The sequence below is a fragment of the Dendrobates tinctorius genome, unplaced genomic scaffold (assembly GCF_039654945.1).
Source record: "Dendrobates tinctorius isolate UK_male_01 unplaced genomic scaffold, ASM3965494v1 ptg000099l, whole genome shotgun sequence".
In the NCBI taxonomy this organism is placed as follows: Eukaryota; Metazoa; Chordata; class Amphibia; order Anura; family Dendrobatidae; genus Dendrobates; species Dendrobates tinctorius.
In genome coordinates this window covers 9,593,993-9,613,611 of record NW_027361767.1, presented here as the reverse complement: position 1 = coordinate 9,613,611, position 19,619 = coordinate 9,593,993, and the positions used below count along the sequence as shown (strand labels likewise).

The 19,619-nt window shown below is 40.3% G+C and overlaps 9 non-coding genes across 9 annotated transcripts; all 9 read right to left on the bottom strand.

Moving 5' to 3' along the window:
* Nucleotides 1-1,221: 1,221 nt before the first annotated feature.
* On the bottom strand, nucleotides 1,222-1,294 carry TRNAK-UUU (transfer RNA lysine (anticodon UUU)). The gene has a single exon. It is a non-coding gene; the product is annotated as a tRNA-Lys (tRNA).
* A 1,293-nt stretch (nucleotides 1,295-2,587) lies between these two features.
* Nucleotides 2,588-2,660, bottom strand: TRNAK-UUU (transfer RNA lysine (anticodon UUU)). Its single transcript has one exon. It is a non-coding gene; the product is annotated as a tRNA-Lys (tRNA).
* Nucleotides 2,661-6,807: 4,147 nt separating this feature from the next.
* On the bottom strand, nucleotides 6,808-6,880 carry TRNAK-UUU (transfer RNA lysine (anticodon UUU)). The gene has a single exon. It is a non-coding gene; the product is annotated as a tRNA-Lys (tRNA).
* A 2,773-nt stretch (nucleotides 6,881-9,653) lies between these two features.
* Nucleotides 9,654-9,726, bottom strand: TRNAK-UUU (transfer RNA lysine (anticodon UUU)). Its single transcript has one exon. It is a non-coding gene; the product is annotated as a tRNA-Lys (tRNA).
* Nucleotides 9,727-11,059: 1,333 nt separating this feature from the next.
* TRNAK-UUU (transfer RNA lysine (anticodon UUU)) lies at nucleotides 11,060-11,132 on the bottom strand. Its single transcript has one exon. It is a non-coding gene; the product is annotated as a tRNA-Lys (tRNA).
* A 1,311-nt stretch (nucleotides 11,133-12,443) lies between these two features.
* Nucleotides 12,444-12,516, bottom strand: TRNAK-UUU (transfer RNA lysine (anticodon UUU)). Its single transcript has one exon. It is a non-coding gene; the product is annotated as a tRNA-Lys (tRNA).
* Nucleotides 12,517-13,732: 1,216 nt separating this feature from the next.
* Nucleotides 13,733-13,805, bottom strand: TRNAK-UUU (transfer RNA lysine (anticodon UUU)). The gene has a single exon. It is a non-coding gene; the product is annotated as a tRNA-Lys (tRNA).
* Nucleotides 13,806-16,578: 2,773 nt separating this feature from the next.
* TRNAK-UUU (transfer RNA lysine (anticodon UUU)) lies at nucleotides 16,579-16,651 on the bottom strand. Its single transcript has one exon. It is a non-coding gene; the product is annotated as a tRNA-Lys (tRNA).
* A 1,322-nt stretch (nucleotides 16,652-17,973) lies between these two features.
* Nucleotides 17,974-18,046, bottom strand: TRNAK-UUU (transfer RNA lysine (anticodon UUU)). The gene has a single exon. It is a non-coding gene; the product is annotated as a tRNA-Lys (tRNA).
* Between the last annotated feature and the right edge of the window lie 1,573 nt (nucleotides 18,047-19,619).

Below are 19,619 nucleotides of genomic sequence, written 5' to 3'. Positions count from 1 at the left end.
TTTCCAGGCTTGAATTGGGCAGGTTAATCTTTGCGAAGGACATGTGAATCAAGCCACATACAAGGTTATCCTGGAAAAATAGTTGATTCCTTCTGCTCAGGAAACGTTCCCCAACTCTGAGGACTGGCTTTTCCAGCAGAACAATGCACCATGCCACACGGCTAGGTAAACCAACGTGTGGATGAAGGAACACTAGCTCAAATCGCTGTCATGGCCAGCCCAATCTCCAAACCTGAACCCCATTGAAAACCTCTTGAATGTGAGGAAGATGGATAGTCACAAGCCATCAAACAAAGAAGAACTGCTTAAATTTTTGTACCAGGAGTGGCATAATGTCACCCAAAAGCAGTGTGAAAGACTGGTGGAAAGCATGCCAAGACACATGAAAGCTGTGATTAAAAATCATGGTTATTCCACAAAATATTGATTTCTGAACTCTTCCTGAGATAAAACATTAGTATTGTTGTTTCTAAATAATTATGAACTTGTTTTCGTAGCATTATTTGAGGTCTGCAAGCACTGCATTTTTTTTGCTATTTTGACCATTTTTCATTTTCTGAAAATAAGTACAAAATTTAGTGCTTGGAAATTCGAAGACATGTTGTCAGTAGTTTATAGAATATAAGAGCAATTTACATTTTACTCAAAAATATACCTATAAAGAGAAAATTAAGACAAACTGAAGATTTTGCAGTGGTCTCTTAATTTTTGCCAGAGCTGTAGTTAGCAAGGCCGAAAAAAGACATTTGTCCGTCCAGTTCAGCCTATATTCCGTCAGAAGAAATCCCCAGATCTACGTCCTTCTAAAGAACCTAATAACTGCAAGATACAATATTGTTACGCTCCAGGAAGACATCCGGGCCTCTCTTGAACCCCTTGACTGAGTTCGCCATCCCCACCTCCTCAGACAAGGAATTCCAGATTCTCCCTGCCCTACCAGTAAAGAATCCTTTTCTATGTTGGTGGAAAAACCTTCTCTCCTCCAGATGCAGAGAATGCCCCCTTGTGACCGTCACCTTCCTTGGTATAAACAGATCCTCGGAGAGATATTTGTATTGTCCCCTTATATACTTATACATGGTTATGAGATCACCCCTCAGTTTCTAGACAAAATAATACTTTTTTGCTAATCTCTCTGGGTATTGTAGTTGTTGCACCCACATTGTACCCCCATGATGACCTCACCTATTACCTATAACATTACCATTTATTAAAACCTTACGCCCGAACAGGGACTTGAACCCTGGACCCTCAGATTAAAAGTCTGATGCTCTACCGACTGAGCTATCCGGGCTCTCTACATTGATAATCTCGCTGGGTACCGTAATTCTTCCATCCCGTTACTAAATTTTGTTGCCCCTTTTTGGACTTGCTCTAGTTCCACAAAAATCATAATTTCCAGGCTTGAATTGGGCAGGTTAATCTTTGCGAAGGACATGTGAATCAAGCCACATACAAGGTTATCCTGGAAAAATAGTTGATTCCTTCTGCTCAGGAAACGTTCCCCAACTCTGAGGACTGGCTTTTCCAGCAGAACAATGCACCATGCCACACGGCTAGGTAAACCAACGTGTGGATGAAGGAACACTAGCTCAAATCGCTGTCATGGCCAGCCCAATCTCCAAACCTGAACCCCATTGAAAACCTCTTGAATGTGAGGAAGATGGATAGTCACAAGCCATCAAACAAAGAAGAACTGCTTAAATTTTTGTACCAGGAGTGGCATAATGTCACCCAAAAGCAGTGTGAAAGACTGGTGGAAAGCATGCCAAGACACATGAAAGCTGTGATTAAAAATCATGGTTATTCCACAAAATATTGATTTCTGAACTCTTCCTGAGATAAAACATTAGTATTGTTGTTTCTAAATAATTATGAACTTGTTTTCGTAGCATTATTTGAGGTCTGCAAGCACTGCATTTTTTTTGCTATTTTGACCATTTTTCATTTTCTGAAAATAAGTACAAAATTTAGTGCTTGGAAATTCGAAGACATGTTGTCAGTAGTTTATAGAATATAAGAGCAATTTACATTTTACTCAAAAATATACCTATAAAGAGAAAATTAAGACAAACTGAAGATTTTGCAGTGGTCTCTTAATTTTTGCCAGAGCTGTAGTTAGCAAGGCCGAAAAAAGACATTTGTCCGTCCAGTTCAGCCTATATTCCGTCAGAAGAAATCCCCAGATCTACGTCCTTCTAAAGAACCTAATAACTGCAAGATACAATATTGTTACGCTCCAGGAAGACATCCGGGCCTCTCTTGAACCCCTTGACTGAGTTCGCCATCCCACCTCCTCAGACAAGGAATTCCAGATTCTCCCTGCCCTACCAGTAAAGAATCCTTTTCTATGTTGGTGGAAAAACCTTCTCTCCTCCAGATGCAGAGAATCTAAATAATAATAATAGACTAAATAATACTTTTTTGCTAATCTCTCTGGGAATTGTAGTTGTTCTTTGTACTCGCTCTAGTTCCACACAGATCATAATTTCTTTAGACCTTTTATCAGCATACAAGTTACACCCACATTGCACCCCCATGATGACCTCACCTATTTTACATAACATTACCATTTATTAAAAGCTTACGCCCGAACAGGGACTTGAACCCTGGACCCTCAGATTAAAAGTCTGATGCTCTACCGACTGAGCTATCCGGGCTCTCTACATTGATAATCTCGCTGGGTACCGTAATTCTTCCATCCCGTTACTAAATTTTGTTGCCCCTTTTTGGACTTGCTCTAGTTCCACAAAAATCATAATTTCCAGGCTTGAATTGGGCAGGTTAATCTTTGCGAAGGACATGTGAATCAAGCCACATACAAGGTTATCCTGGAAAAATAGTTGATTCCTTCTGCTCAGGAAACGTTCCCCAACTCTGAGGACTGGCTTTTCCAGCAGAACAATGCACCATGCCACACGGCTAGGTAAACCAACGTGTGGATGAAGGAACACTAGCTCAAATCGCTGTCATGGCCAGCCCAATCTCCAAACCTGAACCCCATTGAAAACCTCTTGAATGTGAGGAAGATGGATAGTCACAAGCCATCAAACAAAGAAGAACTGCTTAAATTTTTGTACCAGGAGTGGCATAATGTCACCCAAAAGCAGTGTGAAAGACTGGTGGAAAGCATGCCAAGACACATGAAAGCTGTGATTAAAAATCATGGTTATTCCACAAAATATTGATTTCTGAACTCTTCCTGAGATAAAACATTAGTATTGTTGTTTCTAAATAATTATGAACTTGTTTTCGTAGCATTATTTGAGGTCTGCAAGCACTGCATTTTTTTTGCTATTTTGACCATTTTTCATTTTCTGAAAATAAGTACAAAATTTAGTGCTTGGAAATTCGAAGACATGTTGTCAGTAGTTTATAGAATATAAGAGCAATTTACATTTTACTCAAAAATATACCTATAAAGAGAAAATTAAGACAAACTGAAGATTTTGCAGTGGTCTCTTAATTTTTGCCAGAGCTGTAGTTAGCAAGGCCGAAAAAAGACATTTGTCCGTCCAGTTCAGCCTATATTCCGTCAGAAGAAATCCCCAGATCTACGTCCTTCTAAAGAACCTAATAACTGCAAGATACAATATTGTTACGCTCCAGGAAGACATCCGGGCCTCTCTTGAACCCCTTGACTGAGTTCGCCATCCCCACCTCCTCAGACAAGGAATTCCAGATTCTCCCTGCCCTACCAGTAAAGAATCCTTTTCTATGTTGGTGGAAAAACCTTCTCTCCTCCAGATGCAGAGAATGCCCCCTTGTGACCGTCACCTTCCTTGGTATAAACAGATCCTCGGAGAGATATTTGTATTGTCCCCTTATATACTTATACATGGTTATGAGATCACCCCTCAGTTTCTAGACAAAATAATACTTTTTTGCTAATCTCTCTGGGTATTGTAGTTGTTGCACCCACATTGCACCCACATTGTACCCCCATGATGACCTCACCTATTACCTATAACATTACCATTTATTACCTATAACATTACCATTTAATAAAACCTTACGCCCGAACAGGGACTTGAACCTGATTAAAAGTCTGATGCTCTACCGACTGAGCTATCCGGGCTCTCTACATTGATAATCTCGCTGGGTACCGTAATTCTTCCATCCCGTTACTAAATTTTGTTGCCCCTTTTTGGACTTGCTCTAGTTCCACAAAAATCATAATTTCCAGGCTTGAATTGGGCAGGTTAATCTTTGCGAAGGACATGTGAATCAAGCCACATACAAGGTTATCCTGGAAAAATAGTTGATTCCTTCTGCTCAGGAAACGTTCCCCAACTCTGAGGACTGGCTTTTCCAGCAGAACAATGCACCATGCCACACGGCTAGGTAAACCAACGTGTGGATGAAGGAACACTAGCTCAAATCGCTGTCATGGCCAGCCCAATCTCCAAACCTGAACCCCATTGAAAACCTCTTGAATGTGAGGAAGATGGATAGTCACAAGCCATCAAACAAAGAAGAACTGCTTAAATTTTTGTACCAGGAGTGGCATAATGTCACCCAAAAGCAGTGTGAAAGACTGGTGGAAAGCATGCCAAGACACATGAAAGCTGTGATTAAAAATCATGGTTATTCCACAAAATATTGATTTCTGAACTCTTCCTGAGATAAAACATTAGTATTGTTGTTTCTAAATAATTATGAACTTGTTTTCGTAGCATTATTTGAGGTCTGCAAGCACTGCATTTTTTTTGCTATTTTGACCATTTTTCATTTTCTGAAAATAAGTACAAAATTTAGTGCTTGGAAATTCGAAGACATGTTGTCAGTAGTTTATAGAATATAAGAGCAATTTACATTTTACTCAAAAATATACCTATAAAGAGAAAATTAAGACAAACTGAAGATTTTGCAGTGGTCTCTTAATTTTTGCCAGAGCTGTAGTTAGCAAGGCCGAAAAAAGACATTTGTCCGTCCAGTTCAGCCTATATTCCGTCAGAAGAAATCCCCAGATCTACGTCCTTCTAAAGAACCTAATAACTGCAAGATACAATATTGTTACGCTCCAGGAAGACATCCGGGCCTCTCTTGAACCCCTTGACTGAGTTCGCCATCCCCACCTCCTCAGACAAGGAATTCCAGATTCTCCCTGCCCTACCAGTAAAGAATCCTTTTCTATGTTGGTGGAAAAACCTTCTCTCCTCCAGATGCAGAGAATGCCCCCTTGTGACCGTCACCTTCCTTGGTATAAACAGATCCTCGGAGAGATATTTGTATTGTCCCCTTATATACTTATACATGGTTATGAGATCACCCCTCAGTTTCTAGACAAAATAATACTTTTTTGCTAATCTCTCTGGGTATTGTAGTTGTTGCACCCACATTGCACCCACATTGTACCCCCATGATGACCTCACCTATTACCTATAACATTACCATTTATTACCTATAACATTACCATTTAATAAAACCTTACGCCCGAACAGGGACTTGAACCTGATTAAAAGTCTGATGCTCTACCGACTGAGCTATCCGGGCTCTCTACATTGATAATCTCGCTGGGTACCGTAATTCTTCCATCCCGTTACTAAATTTTGTTGCCCCTTTTTGGACTTGCTCTAGTTCCACAAAAATCATAATTTCCAGGCTTGAATTGGGCAGGTTAATCTTTGCGAAGGACATGTGAATCAAGCCACATACAAGGTTATCCTGGAAAAATAGTTGATTCCTTCTGCTCAGGAAACGTTCCCCAACTCTGAGGACTGGCTTTTCCAGCAGAACAATGCACCATGCCACACGGCTAGGTAAACCAACGTGTGGATGAAGGAACACTAGCTCAAATCGCTGTCATGGCCAGCCCAATCTCCAAACCTGAACCCCATTGAAAACCTCTTGAATGTGAGGAAGATGGATAGTCACAAGCCATCAAACAAAGAAGAACTGCTTAAATTTTTGTACCAGGAGTGGCATAATGTCACCCAAAAGCAGTGTGAAAGACTGGTGGAAAGCATGCCAAGACACATGAAAGCTGTGATTAAAAATCATGGTTATTCCACAAAATATTGATTTCTGAACTCTTCCTGAGATAAAACATTAGTATTGTTGTTTCTAAATAATTATGAACTTGTTTTCGTAGCATTATTTGAGGTCTGCAAGCACTGCATTTTTTTTGCTATTTTGACCATTTTTCATTTTCTGAAAATAAGTACAAAATTTAGTGCTTGGAAATTCGAAGACATGTTGTCAGTAGTTTATAGAATATAAGAGCAATTTACATTTTACTCAAAAATATACCTATAAAGAGAAAATTAAGACAAACTGAAGATTTTGCAGTGGTCTCTTAATTTTTGCCAGAGCTGTAGTTAGCAAGGCCGAAAAAAGACATTTGTCCGTCCAGTTCAGCCTATATTCCGTCAGAAGAAATCCCCAGATCTACGTCCTTCTAAAGAACCTAATAACTGCAAGATACAATATTGTTACGCTCCAGGAAGACATCCGGGCCTCTCTTGAACCCCTTGACTGAGTTCGCCATCCCCACCTCCTCAGACAAGGAATTCCAGATTCTCCCTGCCCTACCAGTAAAGAATCCTTTTCTATGTTGGTGGAAAAACCTTCTCTCCTCCAGATGCAGAGAATGCCCCCTTGTGACCGTCACCTTCCTTGGTATAAACAGATCCTCGGAGAGATATTTGTATTGTCCCCTTATATACTTATACATGGTTATGAGATCACCCCTCAGTTTCTAGACAAAATAATACTTTTTTGCTAATCTCTCTGGGTATTGTAGTTGTTGCACCCACATGATGACCTCACCTATTACCTATAACATTACCATTTATTAAAACCTTACGCCCGAACAGGGACTTGAACCCTGGACCCTCAGATTAAAAGTCTGATGCTCTACCGACTGAGCTATCCAGGCTCTCTACATTGATAATCTCGCTGGGTACCGTAATTCTTCCATCCCGTTACTAAATTTTGTTGCCCCTTTTTGGACTTGCTCTAGTTCCACAAAAATCATAATTTCCAGGCTTGAATTGGGCAGGTTAATCTTTGCGAAGGACATGTGAATCAAGCCACATACAAGGTTATCCTGGAAAAATAGTTGATTCCTTCTGCTCAGGAAACGTTCCCCAACTCTGAGGACTGGCTTTTCCAGCAGAACAATGCACCATGCCACACGGCTAGGTAAACCAACGTGTGGATGAAGGAACACTAGCTCAAATCGCTGTCATGGCCAGCCCAATCTCCAAACCTGAACCCCATTGAAAACCTCTTGAATGTGAGGAAGATGGATAGTCACAAGCCATCAAACAAAGAAGAACTGCTTAAATTTTTGTACCAGGAGTGGCATAATGTCACCCAAAAGCAGTGTGAAAGACTGGTGGAAAGCATGCCAAGACACATGAAAGCTGTGATTAAAAATCATGGTTATTCCACAAAATATTGATTTCTGAACTCTTCCTGAGATAAAACATTAGTATTGTTGTTTCTAAATAATTATGAACTTGTTTTCGTAGCATTATTTGAGGTCTGCAAGCACTGCATTTTTTTTGCTATTTTGACCATTTTTCATTTTCTGAAAATAAGTACAAAATTTAGTGCTTGGAAATTCGAAGACATGTTGTCAGTAGTTTATAGAATATAAGAGCAATTTACATTTTACTCAAAAATATACCTATAAAGAGAAAATTAAGACAAACTGAAGATTTTGCAGTGGTCTCTTAATTTTTGCCAGAGCTGTAGTTAGCAAGGCCGAAAAAAGACATTTGTCCGTCCAGTTCAGCCTATATTCCGTCAGAAGAAATCCCCAGATCTACGTCCTTCTAAAGAACCTAATAACTGCAAGATACAATATTGTTACGCTCCAGGAAGACATCAGGGCCTCTCTTGAACCCCTTGACTGAGTTCGCCATCCCCACCTCCTCAGACAAGGAATTCCAGATTCTCCCTGCCCTACCAGTAAAGAATCCTTTTCTATGTTGGTGGAAAAACCTTCTCTCCTCCAGATGCAGAGAATGCCCCCTTGTGACCGTCACCTTCCTTGGTATAAACAGATCCTCGGAGAGATATTTGTATTGTCCCCTTATATACTTATACATGGTTATGAGATCACCCCTCAGTTTCTAGACAAAATAATACTTTTTTGCTAATCTCTCTGGGTATTGTAGTTGTTGCACCCACATTGCACCCACATTGTACCCCCATGATGACCTCACCTATTACCTATAACATTACCATTTATTACCTATAACATTACCATTTAATAAAACCTTACGCCCGAACAGGGACTTGAACCTGATTAAAAGTCTGATGCTCTACCGACTGAGCTATCCGGGCTCTCTACATTGATAATCTCGCTGGGTACCGTAATTCTTCCATCCCGTTACTAAATTTTGTTGCCCCTTTTTGGACTTGCTCTAGTTCCACAAAAATCATAATTTCCAGGCTTGAATTGGGCAGGTTAATCTTTGCGAAGGACATGTGAATCAAGCCACATACAAGGTTATCCTGGAAAAATAGTTGATTCCTTCTGCTCAGGAAACGTTCCCCAACTCTGAGGACTGGCTTTTCCAGCAGAACAATGCACCATGCCACACGGCTAGGTAAACCAACGTGTGGATGAAGGAACACTAGCTCAAATCGCTGTCATGGCCAGCCCAATCTCCAAACCTGAACCCCATTGAAAACCTCTTGAATGTGAGGAAGATGGATAGTCACAAGCCATCAAACAAAGAAGAACTGCTTAAATTTTTGTACCAGGAGTGGCATAATGTCACCCAAAAGCAGTGTGAAAGACTGGTGGAAAGCATGCCAAGACACATGAAAGCTGTGATTAAAAATCATGGTTATTCCACAAAATATTGATTTCTGAACTCTTCCTGAGATAAAACATTAGTATTGTTGTTTCTAAATAATTATGAACTTGTTTTCGTAGCATTATTTGAGGTCTGCAAGCACTGCATTTTTTTTGCTATTTTGACCATTTTTCATTTTCTGAAAATAAGTACAAAATTTAGTGCTTGGAAATTCGAAGACATGTTGTCAGTAGTTTATAGAATATAAGAGCAATTTACATTTTACTCAAAAATATACCTATAAAGAGAAAATTAAGACAAACTGAAGATTTTGCAGTGGTCTCTTAATTTTTGCCAGAGCTGTAGTTAGCAAGGCCGAAAAAAGACATTTGTCCGTCCAGTTCAGCCTATATTCCGTCAGAAGAAATCCCCAGATCTACGTCCTTCTAAAGAACCTAATAACTGCAAGATACAATATTGTTACGCTCCAGGAAGACATCCGGGCCTCTCTTGAACCCCTTGACTGAGTTCGCCATCCCCACCTCCTCAGACAAGGAATTCCAGATTCTCCCTGCCCTACCAGTAAAGAATCCTTTTCTATGTTGGTGGAAAAACCTTCTCTCCTCCAGATGCAGAGAATGCCCCCTTGTGACCGTCACCTTCCTTGGTATAAACAGATCCTCGGAGAGATATTTGTATTGTCCCCTTATATACTTATACATGGTTATGAGATCACCCCTCAGTTTCTAGACAAAATAATACTTTTTTGCTAATCTCTCTGGGTATTGTAGTTGTTGCACCCACATTGCACCCACATTGTACCCCCATGATGACCTCACCTATTACCTATAACATTACCATTTATTACCTATAACATTACCATTTAATAAAACCTTACGCCCGAACAGGGACTTGAACCCTGGACCCTCAGATTAAAAGTCTGATGCTCTACCGACTGAGCTATCCGGGATCTCTACATTGATAATCTCGCTGGGTACCGTAATTCTTCTATCCCGTTACTAAATTTTGTTGCCCCTTTTTGGACTTGCTCTAGTTCCACAAAAATCATAATTTCCAGGCTTGAATTGGGCAGGTTAATCTTTGCGAAGGACATGTGAATCAAGCCACATACAAGGTTATCCTGGAAAAATAGTTGATTCCTTCTGCTCAGGAAACGTTCCCCAACTCTGAGGACTGGCTTTTCCAGCAGAACAATGCACCATGCCACACGGCTAGGTAAACCAACGTGTGGATGAAGGAACACTAGCTCAAATCGCTGTCATGGCCAGCCCAATCTCCAAACCTGAACCCCATTGAAAACCTCTTGAATGTGAGGAAGATGGATAGTCACAAGCCATCAAACAAAGAAGAACTGCTTAAATTTTTGTACCAGGAGTGGCATAATGTCACCCAAAAGCAGTGTGAAAGACTGGTGGAAAGCATGCCAAGACACATGAAAGCTGTGATTAAAAATCATGGTTATTCCACAAAATATTGATTTCTGAACTCTTCCTGAGATAAAACATTAGTATTGTTGTTTCTAAATAATTATGAACTTGTTTTCGTAGCATTATTTGAGGTCTGCAAGCACTGCATTTTTTTTGCTATTTTGACCATTTTTCATTTTCTGAAAATAAGTACAAAATTTAGTGCTTGGAAATTCGAAGACATGTTGTCAGTAGTTTATAGAATATAAGAGCAATTTACATTTTACTCAAAAATATACCTATAAAGAGAAAATTAAGACAAACTGAAGATTTTGCAGTGGTCTCTTAATTTTTGCCAGAGCTGTAGTTAGCAAGGCCGAAAAAAGACATTTGTCCGTCCAGTTCAGCCTATATTCCGTCAGAAGAAATCCCCAGATCTACGTCCTTCTAAAGAACCTAATAACTGCAAGATACAATATTGTTACGCTCCAGGAAGACATCCGGGCCTCTCTTGAACCCCTTGACTGAGTTCGCCATCCCCACCTCCTCAGACAAGGAATTCCAGATTCTCCCTGCCCTACCAGTAAAGAATCCTTTTCTATGTTGGTGGAAAAACCTTCTCTCCTCCAGATGCAGAGAATGCCCCCTTGTGACCGTCACCTTCCTTGGTATAAACAGATCCTCGGAGAGATATTTGTATTGTCCCCTTATATACTTATACATGGTTATGAGATCACCCCTCAGTTTCTAGACAAAATAATACTTTTTTGCTAATCTCTCTGGGTATTGTAGTTGTTGCACCCACATTGCACCCACATTGTACCCCCATGATGACCTCACCTATTACCTATAACATTACCATTCATTAAAACCTTACGCCCGAACAGGGACTTGAACCCTGGACCCTCAGATTAAAAGTCTGATGCTCTACCGACTGAGCTATCCGGGCTCTCTACATTGATAATCTCGCTGGGTACCGTAATTCTTTCATCCCGTTACTAAATTTTGTTGCCCCTTTTTGGACTTGCTCTAGTTCCACAAAAATCATAATTTCCAGGCTTGAATTGGGCAGGTTAATCTTTGCGAAGGACATGTGAATCAAGCCACATACAAGGTTATCCTGGAAAAATAGTTGATTCCTTCTGCTCAGGAAACGTTCCCCAACTCTGAGGACTGGCTTTTCCAGCAGAACAATGCACCATGCCACACGGCTAGGTAAACCAACGTGTGGATGAAGGAACACTAGCTCAAATCGCTGTCATGGCCAGCCCAATCTCCAAACCTGAACCCCATTGAAAACCTCTTGAATGTGAGGAAGATGGATAGTCACAAGCCATCAAACAAAGAAGAACTGCTTAAATTTTTGTACCAGGAGTGGCATAATGTCACCCAAAAGCAGTGTGAAAGACTGGTGGAAAGCATGCCAAGACACATGAAAGCTGTGATTAAAAATCATGGTTATTCCACAAAATATTGATTTCTGAACTCTTCCTGAGATAAAACATTAGTATTGTTGTTTCTAAATAATTATGAACTTGTTTTCGTAGCATTATTTGAGGTCTGCAAGCACTGCATTTTTTTTGCTATTTTGACCATTTTTCATTTTCTGAAAATAAGTACAAAATTTAGTGCTTGGAAATTCGAAGACATGTTGTCAGTAGTTTATAGAATATAAGAGCAATTTACATTTTACTCAAAAATATACCTATAAAGAGAAAATTAAGACAAACTGAAGATTTTGCAGTGGTCTCTTAATTTTTGCCAGAGCTGTAGTTAGCAAGGCCGAAAAAAGACATTTGTCCGTCCAGTTCAGCCTATATTCCGTCAGAAGAAATCCCCAGATCTACGTCCTTCTAAAGAACCTAATAACTGCAAGATACAATATTGTTACGCTCCAGGAAGACATCCGGGCCTCTCTTGAACCCCTTGACTGAGTTCGCCATCCCCACCTCCTCAGACAAGGAATTCCAGATTCTCCCTGCCCTACCAGTAAAGAATCCTTTTCTATGTTGGTGGAAAAACCTTCTCTCCTCCAGATGCAGAGAATGCCCCCTTGTGACCGTCACCTTCCTTGGTATAAACAGATCCTCGGAGAGATATTTGTATTGTCCCCTTATATACTTATACATGGTTATGAGATCACCCCTCAGTTTCTAGACAAAATAATACTTTTTTGCTAATCTCTCTGGGTATTGTAGTTGTTGCACCCACATGATGACCTCACCTATTACCTATAACATTACCATTTATTAAAACCTTACGCCCGAACAGGGACTTGAACCCTGGACCCTCAGATTAAAAGTCTGATGCTCTACCGACTGAGCTATCCGGGCTCTCTACATTGATAATCTCGCTGGGTACCGTAATTCTTCCATCCCGTTACTAAATTTTGTTGCCCCTTTTTGGACTTGCTCTAGTTCCACAAAAATCATAATTTCCAGGCTTGAATTGGGCAGGTTAATCTTTGCGAAGGACATGTGAATCAAGCCACATACAAGGTTATCCTGGAAAAATAGTTGATTCCTTCTGCTCAGGAAACGTTCCCCAACTCTGAGGACTGGCTTTTCCAGCAGAACAATGCACCATGCCACACGGCTAGGTAAACCAACGTGTGGATGAAGGAACACTAGCTCAAATCGCTGTCATGGCCAGCCCAATCTCCAAACCTGAACCCCATTGAAAACCTCTTGAATGTGAGGAAGATGGATAGTCACAAGCCATCAAACAAAGAAGAACTGCTTAAATTTTTGTACCAGGAGTGGCATAATGTCACCCAAAAGCAGTGTGAAAGACTGGTGGAAAGCATGCCAAGACACATGAAAGCTGTGATTAAAAATCATGGTTATTCCACAAAATATTGATTTCTGAACTCTTCCTGAGATAAAACATTAGTATTGTTGTTTCTAAATAATTATGAACTTGTTTTCGTAGCATTATTTGAGGTCGGCAAGCACTGCATTTTTTTTGCTATTTTGACCATTTTTCATTTTCTGAAAATAAGTACAAAATTTAGTGCTTGGAAATTCGAAGACATGGTCTCTTAATTTTTGCCAGAGCTGTAGTTAGCAAGGCCGAAAAAAGACATTTGTCCGTCCAGTTCAGCCTATATTCCGTCAGAAGAAATCCCCAGATCTACGTCCTTCTAAAGAACCTAATAACTGCAAGATACAATATTGTTACGCTCCAGGAAGACATCCGGGCCTCTCTTGAACCCCTTGACTGAGTTCGCCATCCCCACCTCCTCAGACAAGGAATTCCAGATTCTCCCTGCCCTACCAGTAAAGAATCCTTTTCTATGTTGGTGGAAAAACCTTCTCTCCTCCAGATGCAGAGAATGCCCCCTTGTGACCGTCACCTTCCTTGGTATAAACAGATCCTCGGAGAGATATTTGTATTGTCCCCTTATATACTTATACATGGTTATGAGATCACCCCTCAGTTTCTAGACAAAATAATACTTTTTTGCTAATCTCTCTGGGTATTGTAGTTGTTGCACCCACATGATGACCTCACCTATTACCTATAACATTACCATTTATTAAAACCTTACGCCCGAACAGGGACTTGAACCCTGGACCCTCAGATTAAAAGTCTGATGCTCTACCGACTGAGCTATCCGGGCTCTCTACATTGATAATCTCGCTGGGTACCGTAATTCTTCCATCCCGTTACTAAATTTTGTTGCCCCTTTTTGGACTTGCTCTAGTTCCACAAAAATCATAATTTCCAGGCTTGAATTGGGCAGGTTAATCTTTGCGAAGGACATGTGAATCAAGCCACATACAAGGTTATCCTGGAAAAATAGTTGATTCCTTCTGCTCAGGAAACGTTCCCCAACTCTGAGGACTGGCTTTTCCAGCAGAACAATGCACCATGCCACACGGCTAGGTAAACCAACGTGTGGATGAAGGAACACTAGCTCAAATCGCTGTCATGGCCAGCCCAATCTCCAAACCTGAACCCCATTGAAAACCTCTTGAATGTGAGGAAGATGGATAGTCACAAGCCATCAAACAAAGAAGAACTGCTTAAATTTTTGTACCAGGAGTGGCATAATGTCACCCAAAAGCAGTGTGAAAGACTGGTGGAAAGCATGCCAAGACACATGAAAGCTGTGATTAAAAATCATGGTTATTCCACAAAATATTGATTTCTGAACTCTTCCTGAGATAAAACATTAGTATTGTTGTTTCTAAATAATTATGAACTTGTTTTCGTAGCATTATTTGAGGTCTGCAAGCACTGCATTTTTTTTGCTATTTTGACCATTTTTCATTTTCTGAAAATAAGTACAAAATTTAGTGCTTGGAAATTCGAAGACATGTTGTCAGTAGTTTATAGAATATAAGAGCAATTTACATTTTACTCAAAAATATACCTATAAAGAGAAAATTAAGACAAACTGAAGATTTTGCAGTGGTCTCTTAATTTTTGCCAGAGCTGTAGTTAGCAAGGCCGAAAAAAGACATTTGTCCGTCCAGTTCAGCCTATATTCCGTCAGAAGAAATCCCCAGATCTACGTCCTTCTAAAGAACCTAATAACTGCAAGATACAATATTGTTACGCTCCAGGAAGACATCAGGGCCTCTCTTGAACCCCTTGACTGAGTTCGCCATCCCCACCTCCTCAGACAAGGAATTCCAGATTCTCCCTGCCCTACCAGTAAAGAATCCTTTTCTATGTTGGTGGAAAAACCTTCTCTCCTCCAGATGCAGAGAATGCCCCCTTGTGACCGTCACCTTCCTTGGTATAAACAGATCCTCGGAGAGATATTTGTATTGTCCCCTTATATACTTATACATGGTTATGAGATCACCCCTCAGTTTCTAGACAAAATAATACTTTTTTGCTAATCTCTCTGGGTATTGTAGTTGTTGCACCCACATTGCACCCACATTGTACCCCCATGATGACCTCACCTATTACCTATAACATTACCATTTATTACCTATAACATTACCATTTAATAAAACCTTACGCCCGAACAGGGACTTGAACCTGATTAAAAGTCTGATGCTCTACCGACTGAGCTATCCGGGCTCTCTACATTGATAATCTCGCTGGGTACCGTAATTCTTCCATCCCGTTACTAAATTTTGTTGCCCCTTTTTGGACTTGCTCTAGTTCCACAAAAATCATAATTTCCAGGCTTGAATTGGGCAGGTTAATCTTTGCGAAGGACATGTGAATCAAGCCACATACAAGGTTATCCTGGAAAAATAGTTGATTCCTTCTGCTCAGGAAACGTTCCCCAACTCTGAGGACTGGCTTTTCCAGCAGAACAATGCACCATGCCACACGGCTAGGTAAACCAACGTGTGGATGAAGGAACACTAGCTCAAATCGCTGTCATGGCCAGCCCAATCTCCAAACCTGAACCCCATTGAAAACCTCTTGAATGTGAGGAAGATGGATAGTCACAAGCCATCAAACAAAGAAGAACTGCTTAAATTTTTGTACCAGGAGTGGCATAATGTCACCCAAAAGCAGTGTGAAAGACTGGTGGAAAGCATGCCAAGACACATGAAAGCTGTGATTAAAAATCATGGTTATTCCACAAAATATTGATTTCTGAACTCTTCCTGAGATAAAACATTAGTATTGTTGTTTCTAAATAATTATGAACTTGTTTTCGTAGCATTATTTGAGGTCTGCAAGCACTGCATTTTTTTTGCTATTTTGACCATTTTTCATTTTCTGAAAATAAGTACAAAATTTAGTGCTTGGAAATTCGAAGACATGTTGTCAGTAGTTTATAGAATATAAGAGCAATTTACATTTTACTCAAAAATATACCTATAAAGAGAAAATTAAGACAAACTGAAGATTTTGCAGTGGTCTCTTAATTTTTGCCAGAGCTGTAGTTAGCAAGGCCGAAAAAAGACATTTGTCCGTCCAGTTCAGCCTATATTCCGTCAGAAGAAATCCCCAGATCTACGTCCTTCTAAAGAACCTAATAACTGCAAGATACAATATTGTTACGCTCCAGGAAGACATCCGGGCCTCTCTTGAACCCCTTGACTGAGTTCGCCATCCCCACCTCCTCAGACAAGGAATTCCAGATTCTCCCTGCCCTACCAGTAAAGAATCCTTTTCTATGTTGGTGGAAAAACCTTCTCTCCTCCAGATGCAGAGAATGCCCCCTTGTGACCGTCACCTTCCTTGGTATAAACAGATCCTCGGAGAGATATTTGTATTGTCCCCTTATATACTTATACATGGTTATGAGATCACCCCTCAGTTTCTAGACAAAATAATACTTTTTTGCTAATCTCTCTGGGTATTGTAGTTGTTGCACCCACATTGCACCCACATTGTACCCCCATGATGACCTCACCTATTACCTATAACATTACCATTTATTACCTATAACATTACCATTTAATAAAACCTTACGCCCGAACAGGGACTTGAACCCTGGACCCTCAGATTAAAAGTCTGATGCTCTACCGACTGAGCTATCCGGGATCTCTACATTGATAATCTCGCTGGGTACCGTAATTCTTCTATCCCGTTACTAAATTTTGTTGCCCCTTTTTGGACTTGCTCTAGTTCCACAAAAATCATAATTTCCAGGCTTGAATTGGGCAGGTTAATCTTTGCGAAGGACATGTGAATCAAGCCACATACAAGGTTATCCTGGAAAAATAGTTGATTCCTTCTGCTCAGGAAACGTTCCCCAACTCTGAGGACTGGCTTTTCCAGCAGAACAATGCACCATGCCACACGGCTAGGTAAACCAACGTGTGGATGAAGGAACACTAGCTCAAATCGCTGTCATGGCCAGCCCAATCTCCAAACCTGAACCCCATTGAAAACCTCTTGAATGTGAGGAAGATGGATAGTCACAAGCCATCAAACAAAGAAGAACTGCTTAAATTTTTGTACCAGGAGTGGCATAATGTCACCCAAAAGCAGTGTGAAAGACTGGTGGAAAGCATGCCAAGACACATGAAAGCTGTGATTAAAAATCATGGTTATTCCACAAAATATTGATTTCTGAACTCTTCCTGAGATAAAACATTAGTATTGTTGTTTCTAAATAATTATGAACTTGTTTTCGTAGCATTATTTGAGGTCTGCAAGCACTGCATTTTTTTTGCTATTTTGACCATTTTTCATTTTCTGAAAATAAGTACAAAATTTAGTGCTTGGAAATTCGAAGACATGTTGTCAGTAGTTTATAGAATATAAGAGCAATTTACATTTTACTCAAAAATATACCTATAAAGAGAAAATTAAGACAAACTGAAGATTTTGCAGTGGTCTCTTAATTTTTGCCAGAGCTGTAGTTAGCAAGGCCGAAAAAAGACATTTGTCCGTCCAGTTCAGCCTATATTCCGTCAGAAGAAATCCCCAGATCTACGTCCTTCTAAAGAACCTAATAACTGCAAGATACAATATTGTTACGCTCCAGGAAGACATCCGGGCCTCTCTTGAACCCCTTGACTGAGTTCGCCATCCCCACCTCCTCAGACAAGGAATTCCAGATTCTCCCTGCCCTACCAGTAAAGAATCCTTTTCTATGTTGGTGGAAAAACCTTCTCTCCTCCAGATGCAGAGAATGCCCCCTTGTGACCGTCACCTTCCTTGGTATAAACAGATCCTCGGAGAGATATTTGTATTGTCCCCTTATATACTTATACATGGTTATGAGATCACCCCTCAGTTTCTAGACAAAATAATACTTTTTTGCTAATCTCTCTGGGTATTGTAGTTGTTGCACCCACATTGTACCCCCATGATGACCTCACCTATTACCTATAACATTACCATTTATTAAAACCTTACGCCCGAACAGGGACTTGAACCCTGGACCCTCAGATTAAAAGTCTGATGCTCTACCGACTGAGCTATCCGGGCTCTCTACATTGATAATCTCGCTGGGTACCGTAATTCTTCCATCCCGTTACTAAATTTTGTTGCCCCTTTTTGGACTTGCTCTAGTTCCACAAAAATCATAATTTCCAGGCTTGAATTGGGCAGGTTAATCTTTGCGAAGGACATGTGAATCAAGCCACATACAAGGTTATCCTGGAAAAATAGTTGATTCCTTCTGCTCAGGAAACGTTCCCCAACTCTGAGGACTGGCTTTTCCAGCAGAACAATGCACCATGCCACACGGCTAGGTAAACCAACGTGTGGATGAAGGAACACTAGCTCAAATCGCTGTCATGGCCAGCCCAATCTCCAAACCTGAACCCCATTGAAAACCTCTTGAATGTGAGGAAGATGGATAGTCACAAGCCATCAAACAAAGAAGAACTGCTTAAATTTTTGTACCAGGAGTGGCATAATGTCACCCAAAAGCAGTGTGAAAGACTGGTGGAAAGCATGCCAAGACACATGAAAGCTGTGATTAAAAATCATGGTTATTCCACAAAATATTGATTTCTGAACTCTTCCTGAGATAAAACATTAGTATTGTTGTTTCTAAATAATTATGAACTTGTTTTCGTAGCATTATTTGAGGTCTGCAAGCACTGCATTTTTTTTGCTATTTTGACCATTTTTCATTTTCTGAAAATAAGTACAAAATTTAGTGCTTGGAAATTCGAAGACATGTTGTCAGTAGTTTATAGAATATAAGAGCAATTTACATTTTACTCAAAAATATACCTATAAAGAGAAAATTAAGACAAACTGAAGATTTTGCAGTGGTCTCTTAATTTTTGCCAGAGCTGTAGTTAGCAAGGCCGAAAAAAGACATTTGTCCGTCCAGTTCAGCCTATATTCCGTCAGAAGAAATCCCCAGATCTACGTCCTTCTAAAGAACCTAATAACTGCAAGATACAATATTGTTACGCTCCAGGAAGACATCCGGGCCTCTCTTGAACCCCTTGACTGAGTTCGCCATCCCCACCTCCTCAGACAAGGAATTCCAGATTCTCCCTGCCCTACCAGTAAAGAATCCTTTTCTATGTTGGTGGAAAAACCTTCTCTCCTCCAGATGCAGAGAATGCCCCCTTGTGACCGTCACCTTCCTTGGTATAAACAGATCCTCGGAGAGATATTTGTATTGTCCCCTTATATACTTATACATGGTTATGAGATCACCCCTCAGTTTCTAGACAAAATAATACTTTTTTGCTAATCTCTCTGGGTATTGTAGTTGTTGCACCCACATTGCACCCACATTGTACCCCCATGATGACCTCACCTATTACCTATAACATTACCATTTATTACCTATAACATTACCATTTAATAAAACCTTACGCCCGAACAGGGACTTGAACCTGATTAAAAGTCTGATGCTCTACCGACTGAGCTATCCGGGCTCTCTACATTGATAATCTCGCTGGGTACCGTAATTCTTCCATCCCGTTACTAAATTTTGTTGCCCCTTTTTGGACTTGCTCTAGTTCCACAAAAATCATAATTTCCAGGCTTGAATTGGGCAGGTTAATCTTTGCGAAGGACATGTGAATCAAGC